Below are 10132 nucleotides of genomic sequence, written 5' to 3'. Positions count from 1 at the left end.
AGGAGTGACCTGTGTTGCTGAAGAATAACAAGCAAAATGACTTTGAATATTAGCACTGTCAATTCTTCATAGTATTTCAAAATTACATACATAATTGTATAAAATGTCTATTTCAAAACAAAACCATCATTGTCATAAGTGGAAATAATATGTGCCTTAATGCTGATTGTATACAGATAAACTTTTGAAAAAGATGTACAATGGAAAGGAATGTTGCAAAACTCTTGATACAGCTGTAATGCATGAAACATTTTACAGTAACTGTGTTACAAAACACTTGAGCATCACACCATCTTTACCTCTGTGTCTGCCTGAGGACTTTGTCTGTGTGCCCACACTGTTTTTCAGCTCAGCTACAACCTGAGGATTGTTTAATTTACATTAGGTTTACCACATAATCTAAGATGAAAGAATAGATTGTGTCAAAAGAGTCAAACAAAACAGTGCACCCCTCAGATTCAAAAATCTTGTAACTCTTAGAAGAAGTTCAATTATATCTGACATTTAGTATAGGAGAGAGTTTTCATCACAAAGTATTTATCATTTCAAGTAACATACCTCAATATCAACCTTGTCTTCTGAGAGATTCTGATCCTAAATGAAACAGAAACAGTGTTTTTAAAAACTTGGTCAATAGTTACCACACAGCACATTGTGACTAATGTTTCAATGTATAAGCTTATATTGTTATATAAGCTTATATTGTTACCAAAAATAAATAAAATTATTTCTTGCTTACTTGTCCATTGTTCCTGACAGTTTTTCTTTCACTTTGTAACAATTAAAAATTCAATTTAAAGTATCTAAACAAAACCAATACAACATACCTCTACACTTTGTTCCAACAGGTCTGCAATGATCTGTGTGAAAAGTAAATGTACTACATGTATTTGCATTGTACGGCAATTTATATGATACATGTCAAACAATTTACTAGTAAGAGTCCAGCAAGAGATATAAAGACTGACGCTACAGATATGTACGGTACATAAATATCGAAGTCCAGCACTATATATTTTAAAAACTCACTGCAAAAGGGGCCTGCGTGACTTGTGGAAGAGCCGCGTACAAGCTATGTATGTTTACGTATTTTCGCCGGCGCCCCCCTCCCACCCCACGCCCATAATAATACGTTAGCTAAAGCGGAAAGTAAACGAGGCGGCTCCTAATTCTGAAGATATCTACATCTATATCGTCACTCCTGATCTGCCAAGAGTTTATGTTGTGTCACAAGAGTATTCACAGAACGTTACCTGTTGTCGTCTGCGTTTTTCGTGAGCCGCTTACAGCAGACGACGCCCCACTCTCAGCCGGTCTTTCGTCAAACGCATGTACATCCGGCACGGCTGTGGGCTTCAACTGAACGCGTTTACGTATTCCGAATTCCCGCTCGAGTCCGCCGACAAACTGGTCGCTGGAAAAATGACGACTGCACAGTTCGGCTTTCGCCCCTCCCGTCCAGTTGTTTCTACGGCGCTGTACATACTGGGTCCACAATCGCCTTCTCCGCGGGCTGCTTGGAAAACTATGCAAACTAAGTCCTAATTTCGTAGTCCCAGAACAACCATAAGCTACACATCTACGCACCATATTTCTATAATAACAAAGATAAACAAAGATACTGACGAAAAAACTTGGGCTGACAAAAAAACTACATGACAGTTCCTGTCGTCTGCTAAACTATGACGCTCGCGTTCCTACTGTGACGTCACTTCCGGTCTCACTGCCGAGTTTGCACTAGAGTAGAGCTGGTGGATTTAACACTTAGTTTTCGCAAATTCATGGGCGCTTGGATAAAAATGAGGCAATTTCTACAATTACATGTGTGGAAAGCTGTTTATTCCCCAAAATGCACATCCCTTGTTACATAGGGGCTTTAAAAACCGTGTCCTCTAAGTCGTCAGAAGTTAAGATATTTTAAGAACATACATTAAAAAAACTCAAACAAAGCAATTGCACACAATCTAGAGATCGATCAATAAAATAGAATTAGTCAACTAAGTTAACAGCATATGTAAGGAAGTCAACAACTGAACATTCGAAACATAAATTGTAAATCATAAAACCAATATAGCACATAAATATAACAACCTAACCATTAATAATAACAAAGGAAAACAAATCCATAACTCAATTTGCAACCTATAAATTAATACAAGACCACGTATAACGTAAGATACAAACAGTAAAACACGTTGCAACGTAAAATGTAAATTATCAAAACAACAACAGAGAGAACACACGTTAGGTAGACAAGAACGACGAGGACTGTGGGTGTTGCACATTGAGGTTGAGTTGTTGTCTAAGGTTAAATGCTTTATGTAAAAATTTTCCTAATTTTCTGATTATGCCCACTGTAGGACCTTTCATTAATTCCACAAATTTGTGAGGATCAGGTCTGTTAACATAATACCTGGGAAGGCATTCTCTTCTCAGGGTGCATATATTTGTTTACACTTTTTTCATATCTAACATATGACATTTACAAAGAATATATATATAAGCCAACTTCAATTGCTGCTTCTATAGCAGGCTCATCTCTCACGGTCATTACAGTAATTGCAATCTTCGAGTTTCTTCTCCAACTCTTGCACATTAATTTCTAAGGAGCCTGTTACTTTCTTTAATTAGAAGGGAGTTTTCCTCATTAGTGAAACTGTCATGTGTCTTGATAGGAACAGACATCAACTTAAGTGTTAAGCTTGTGTTGTTTTCTAGCTTTATTTCTTAACATCTTTTACTTTAGTCTGTGTACCATGATTTTGGCATGTTAGGAAATGGAATTATTGACGTCAGACTCGGAGATTGCTCACATGCTTTTGAAATATTTTCGCAGTCATTTGATTCATTTTCAATCATATCTGAAATTATTCCATCTCTGCTATCCTTTACATAGAAGCATTTCTCACAAAGTGTTCTATCCATGGCACTGATTGCTACATTTCTTCAGAAGTATCTTCATTTTGTTCATATCCTACGTTTTTGTCTTTTCTCTCTTCAAATACGTGCCAGATGGTGGCCCTTCTGAAACACTTTACACTATCTTTTGAATATTGTTTTCTGTTTCAGGCTCTGGTTGCTGATTAATCTCCAGATTACAAAAAAGCTTTATCAATAGTTGTTATCAAATGTATTTGTGTCCCAAATTCTTCATACACCATTCTTTGCAGAGTTTTAGTTCCTTCTAAATCATTTTCTGCTTTACTCCTGTTGTCTTTGCTACTATCTTTTCATCAAGTTCCTTAGCTAATACAGAACACACATTGTATGCCTTCATGCTTGTGTGAAGCATTCTGGAGCCTTCCTTTAAGCCAGACCTTGTGGAATGTGGTTTCCATGCAACGTCAGACACCTGTAAAAGGCAAGAGTTGAGACAAAATTCCAGTCAATTCACTGACCACTTTTATTCTCGAGCTTATATATGCAAGTGTGTATCTTGAAAAATAGACGTTTCTTACTTTGCTTCCTGGCACTTCTCCTAGTAGTCTCGGATCACTGCCGTCATAAGGGACACGTAGTTGTAAGCGCACCTTCGTAGTTTCCGCACCGCAAGCCTTGTGAAAGGCAAGTTCTCTGCAAAGATGGTGTGGCCGGACAGCCTCTCTCTTGCAGCCCTCCTTGTTATGCGCTCACTCTCCATAGAGATTCCATAAGTTTTCAGCCACCTGTAACAGAATAGACAACTTTGTTTTAACGTCCATATGATATTCTTGTAAAAATGTTATGAAAAATAAATGTAGCCTATCTGCTTCTGCTTTACTACAGTAACTGCTTTTTATCCTACCTCTTTTTATGCTACCTATCATTTCATCAAGTACCTTGGCTAATACAAAACATACCTTGTATGTCTTTATGTTTGTAATATGAAGCTTTCTGGAGTTTCAATCCGTAAAATCGGCAAAGTTTACTTTAAGACAGAACTCGCCTTGGGGAATGTTGTCTCCATGCCATGGCAGACACCTGTAAAAGACAAGAATTGAGACAAAATTCCAGTCAATTCACTGTCCACTTTTTCAGTTTAGAGCCAAGGTTTCAGCCACTTGTAACAGAATAGACGACTTTGTTTTAACATCCATATAAGATTCTTGTAAAAATGTTATGAAAAATAAATGTAACCTATCTGCTCTATAGAAGAATTGTTTTCAGTTTTACATTATCAGTTTTCGGACTTGATCGTAATTTAGGCCTACTCCAACCTTTGCTCCCAGCAGGTTGCCAGTCGGGTTACGCACTTGATATATTGAGAATATGAGTAGTGCTTAGGATGAGTTAGACAACAGTTAAACACACATCAGGACGGATACATGATCTCGACTCCCAGCGTGACGAGAAGGTGACCGTTTGGAACCGCGCGGCACGATGACTTCCGACACTTTGGCGGAGAGGTCTACACCTGTCTCATCTGCATAATAGATGAGATGTGGGTTATTGTTCTTGGCATTGGCCCTTGTGAGGACGTGATCTAACAATAGGAAATACTCTAACACCACTCTCTCAGTTGCGAACATTGCCCTATCGAGCTAGTCTGGTGACCGTAGACTGAGCTCTGGATGGCGGCCTCTAAAGCCTCGCCACCATCTCTTTCCAGGTGGCCCCGCCTCAGTAAGCTTTGATGACTCCCCAGCTCGTTTCAGCTCGATTTGATTTGCAAGGGCCTTCAAAACTCTGACCGTTAAAGGAAACCCAATTTCTGCTAAGTATTTGAAATAATCAATAAGAGCTCCCTCCTCTTCATGTGTTAACACTGGTCTGCTCATTATTTCTCCAGCCCGCACTTCAAGGGTGGACCTTGGAATTCCATGTTTTTTTGCCAGACTGTAAACGGAAACCTCTTCATTCCTAGCTGCTTCTAACGCAGCTTCCATGTTGGCTTGGGAGTAAGGCTTCTTTTTGTATATATGGACATAGAAAAACACAGGGCATTTCAAAACTTCATAGAAAAGGTAACATAGCCTCCTTGCAAACTCCTTGCCGATGATTGTCTACTTAGCATTAAAAGTATTTGTATTTAAAAATACTTACTATTGCAGAATGGTTACTCTTTCTTCTTCAATTCGTAGATTGCTTTGCTCATACTTTTTTTGAATTTAGGTACCACATGGTGACTTAAAACTGCAATATTCCATGAAAGAAGGAAAGTCTCCAAAACCTCAAAACCCTTTTCTGGACCTTACGATGAATTATTGATCTACAGATGTACTACAGAAACAAATAAACTCTTCTTGCTACGTCACTCAAACAATACAATGACTGACAAGGTCTCTCGTCATGCTTTTTCTTTTATTGCCAGAAATCTTGGTTACATAGAGCGGCAAAGCTGGTTCCTTGGGGTATTACAGGTCGACTGGATAAAAATGTCTCTGTATGCAGAATTTGACGATGTTGTGAAGGCTAGATAACAAGGAACAACATTCCGATCAAGTCTTATTCTATTAAGACATGAAAGTTTAGAGATGGTTGAAGGAGAAACCCTATTGTCTATGGTACAGGCTGTGAGTAGGATATCAGAGAATAGAAAAATACGACGATGTTGGTTTTCATCTTTTTTTCATCTTTTTCAGGAACCGAACCCACTGTCAGAACAAAGATGTATATTTTGGCCTCCCGTGCCCTGGCATTATACCTTTAGTTAATGACCTGGCAATTTAAATGGAGTGTCTTTGGACACACTAGTATGTCCACAGGACTCCATTTAAACTATTGGTGCATAGACCCCACGAGAAGATGGTGATAATATTCGTTATTTTGAACTCTGATATCCACTAACGAGTCTTGTCATGGTTAATCAAGGCAAAAGCAGCTAAAATCTATGCGGCTGATCTGCAGTCACGGCTGGTATGCCAGGATGGTGCTGGGCACACGCAGGATGCGGTGAGACCATCGCACGTTCAGGGTCCTGTTGGGAAACAAAAAAAATAAATACCAAAATGCGAGTGAATTGAACTACAATAACAGGACCATTGTTTTTTTCTTTGTTGATGTTACTGGAACAGCTGCTTGATTTGTTTGGTTGACTGATTGATGGATGAGTTTGGAGATGGAGAGAAGGCCGTAAACCAGCTGACATGCCCTGTCTTCAGATTGGTGAAAGTGAAGGGTCTACTGTCTTACCCAAGAACTTTCTACCTGCTGAAGAAGTCTTCAGCAGATGCCTCTTATCTCTGGAGACTACTTTGAGTCTTTACCTTTGGCCATGTCCTTGTCGAACTCCTCAAGGTCGATGTTGTAACCATCCTCCCCGCCGATGTTGTCATGCTCCCGGGCGAAATTCTCGTGTTCCCCGCGCAGCAGCTCAAGGAGGCCGCGGGACTTTTCAACCACCCTGGTGAGCAATAACGTCTTGTGATCAATCCCTTACATCGTAAACCTACTGAACAAATTTAACCAGGGAGGACTGAAATTTGCAGGGAACGTTGAAAATCGCCGACATGGCCGGCGACGTGTAAATCCCGGGTAAATAAATAAAGATTAGATGGAAATAAAATGACCATGAACTGTCTACTATGATAATTTCAAAATAAAGTCCCCGACCCTCTAGAAGAGGATGGGACAAGGGGAAGGTGTAAAGTTCTGTCTTGAATGCTTCCAGAGTTGTATCTCATGGTCACTAGCTTTTTAAACAAACAATTTCTATTTTAGCTTACTGCTCAAGTTCTTCGTCGTAGCCGGGAATGGTGTTCTCTCCTTCCAGCAACTCCAGAAGGCTGCGGACTTCCTCAGGGTCTGCCACCGATCTTGTGAACATGATATTTGGACATGTAAGAAAATCAGTGAACATGATATTTGGACATGTAAGAAAATCATTCGGATCAGATTTCTGCTATTGACCCCATCAAAGACCCAGAGACCTATGCCAAATAGAGAGCTGATGTTACGAACTTATGTTGAATAGAGGCAAATCTAGGAAACTCAACTTATCAAGCTAGATTTTTGGACTAAAGTCAATTAATCTTAACTTACCCCTTCTTGGTCTTGCTATCACCATTACGACCACCTATAATCCTGTGTTGAATATTAAAAAAAAAACTAGTTGCCGGGTTCCAATCACTGAGCAGCCCCGAAGGGGATCGTAGAGCAAGGTACAGGCTACAAGATGTTTTAGAACTTTATTTATCAAAAATAACATCGCGGACTTAACTGAATTGTTTTGTAGTTTACAATATTTACAACTGTTTATAACAGTGATTAAGATTGACAGTATCATGTGATCATTCAGCATTACAATATTGACAGTTACTTATAGTTACTGTATCCATCCATGCTATATCAGATTATAAAATAATTGTACACTAGAAAGGCCGACATTTGCTTGAGAGCAAATGCAGCGATGGCTTCACCACATCCCCCATACCGAAAATGGATCTATTCCAAGATGGCCGCCAATAGTCTACACCCCCATGCAGAAATGGAACCTTCCAATGCCGGAAATAGCCAAAAAGCCCTATTTTACATAATTTTAAAGTGGTGTATGTCAAAATCGTGAATGACATTCTTTGCACATGTGACCAAGGTATCCCCATACCAAATTTCAGGTCATTCGGATTTAATATTAGGGCACAGGAGCCAAAAATGTACATTTTTGGTCCGAAAATAGCCGAAAAGCCTTATTTTTCCCGATTTCTAAGTAGTGCACGGCGGTCAATTTCTAGGGTAAAGTTTCCAATTCTACGGAAGGGTATCAGGTTACCGGGGTTCCACGCGCGGCTTCCGTGGAGCCGGTTTCTACGGTAAACATTCTTATCATCAATTATAAATAGTTTCACGGGGACTCTCTTGTCCAAATGTGATCAAATCCGCACTGCATATAGCTCAAATGTTGGTGTTTTTATTACAATGTTTAAATGTGCGTGAAATTACTCTCAACGCGTCGAATGCTTATTCTAGAACAATCGACGTCAATAACCAAACAACTGATTTAAACCGACCCCAAATCTCTCCGAAAATTCCACATTTTTGCATTTTAGAGAACAGTATAACAAAATTAAGATTTGAGTCGGACAGTTTTCTTTATTTCAAAGTTAAAGTGTTGCTAAGGTAGAAAAATTCGCCCAAAAATGCACTTTTTCAACTTCCAAGACGGATAATTCCAGAACGCCGCCATCTTTAAAAAATCCGTCCGACACAGATCGAGATTTTTGTCTTACCTACAATTTAAGATGTTTTTGAGGTAAATTGAATTTGTTTTTCTTGCGGTTTAAATACCATGTTTGCACGCATGTCAGGTCGTGTGAGTAAGTACAGGGGGTAACTTATATCCCCGTAAACAACAATTACGATCTTCAAGGTCACACACCATGACGGCAGTAGCTTTGTTACATGTTACATATCCACTATAAGACAGGTCATAGATATACTGTCCCGAAATTGGTTTATATTTGTAAAAGGGTAATTTTTTTACTGTTAGGCGGTACCCGTGTAAAAACGGGCTTGAAGTCGCGGGTTTACTGTACATGACCGCGGGTAACCCCGGATCGAACGAACGTTCGGTTCGATTGACGTCATATCGAACATGATTCGATTCGAATGACGTCATATCGAACATGATTCTGTTCGATGAAAAGGTTGGAATACTTGGGCCCAAATTTGACCATCGTGGTGTATGTCAAAAGCTTGAGTGAAGTTTTGTAGACATGTGTCCAAGGTATCCCCTTACCAAATTTCAGGTCATTTGGTTCTAGTACCAGGGCTCCAGATCCCAAAATGTATATTTTTTGCACGAAAATGGCCAAAAAAAACAACAATTTTTCAAAAAAAAAAAAAGAAAATGCATCAGGGTATTTGCCCACTCTACCTTCATGCCAAATTTCATGATATTTGGCCCAGAAATAGCAGAGATGAATCCATTTAAAGAAATGGCAGGAGAATGAGGAGGAGAAACATAAGAAAACACAATATGTCTTCACCACTTTGTGGTGAAGCCATAATTAAAACAAGGAACAAAACAAGTTAAGTTTACGAAATGATATTGAAAGGACACAAAAGTAGAAATGGATATCTAGAAAACAGTTCTATGAAAGAGTCTAATTGTAGATGTTATATTTGAAGCTTGAAAATGCCTTCCTTACAGTTGAATTAGCTTTGGTAGTAAGTGTGTCTAGACATATATGTCTTGTCATTGTGGTCTACAGTCTGTTTGGTAGTATATAAAGAAAACAGTATATGTGTAGACTGGAGCTCAGTAGTAACTGCCAACCAATGCTTGACGCTACCAGGCAGAGCTTGGCAAGTCAGTGTTGTCATTACTTTATATTCTGGGGTAGGTGAAGTTGACTCCTTTATGTGCATCCATGCTATCCATCTGTCGACTATACCTTTCAAAGTGTCTTAAAGAGGTGACCTATCTTGGTCGCTACCTTAGCCAGACCTCCACCCATGTTACCGCCACTGTAGTCAGAGCTAGACTGAGGTCTGGTAGTTTACGTTAGCTGAATTTACTGGATGATTGTATAGTACAAGCCTGGTCTTTAACTTACGGTCTCCCTCGCCTGCAGCCCCCATCGCAGTTACATCCCCAAATGTTGCAGGGCCCGTATCCGCAGTACGGCGTTGCCTGAACATGCGATACATTAGTTTTCATCTGTCCATTTTACAAAAACAACATTTTCTACTCTACCTACTGTAACAACATCTACATCGGAGAGACGAGTCGGCCGCTTAAAGTAAGATACAAGGAACGTTGCAGACCTAGTGCTAACGGCTACTCCTCGGCCATTTTCTACCACCTACAACACAACCAGGGCCACTCCTTCAAACTCGAGTCCACAGATATCTTAGACCGCGAAACACGCTGGTGGGAACGGGATATTAAAGAGGCAATATATGAAAGAACCCAACCCTCAACAGGGAAGAGGGGCTCCGGGTAGATCTCTCCGGCACTTCAATTTTGGCGCTCCCAACCCCGAGGACAGACAACACTTAAGCTCCTGTTCTGCATAACAGGAGCTTTCTGACTTTCTGAGCATTATCTTGTCTTGACTTGTCTGGTTTTTGTTCCCTTTTTGACATCCATAAATTGTCTCTATCGTATTTGCATATCAACGAATAGTTTGTGCTTATAAACCTGCATTTCTCCTCTGGTATCCAGTCACTGACGAAAGCTAGTGGATACTAGCTGAAACGTCTGACGTTCCAA

General features: G+C 39.7%; 1 long non-coding RNA gene and 1 pseudogene across 1 annotated transcript; both read right to left on the bottom strand.

The window, feature by feature from the left end:
- Nucleotides 1–4280: 4280 nt before the first annotated feature.
- On the bottom strand, nucleotides 4281–5270 carry LOC109466862 (annotated as a pseudogene).
- A 584-nt stretch (nucleotides 5271–5854) lies between these two features.
- Nucleotides 5855–9552, bottom strand: LOC109466881. Its single transcript, XR_002140041.1, has 5 exons — nucleotides 9474–9552; nucleotides 6961–7002; nucleotides 6645–6734; nucleotides 6186–6322; nucleotides 5855–5896 (listed from the first exon to the last, which is right to left on the bottom strand). It is a non-coding gene; the product is annotated as an uncharacterized LOC109466881 (long non-coding RNA).
- Between the last annotated feature and the right edge of the window lie 580 nt (nucleotides 9553–10132).

Source organism: Branchiostoma belcheri, unplaced genomic scaffold (genome assembly GCF_001625305.1).
Source record: "Branchiostoma belcheri isolate BF01 breed outbred unplaced genomic scaffold, Haploidv18h27 scaffold170, whole genome shotgun sequence".
NCBI lineage: Eukaryota > Metazoa > Chordata > Leptocardii > Amphioxiformes > Branchiostomatidae > Branchiostoma > Branchiostoma belcheri.
The sequence above is the reverse complement of the archived record's forward strand: the minus strand, read 5'-3'. Positions and strand labels throughout refer to the sequence as shown.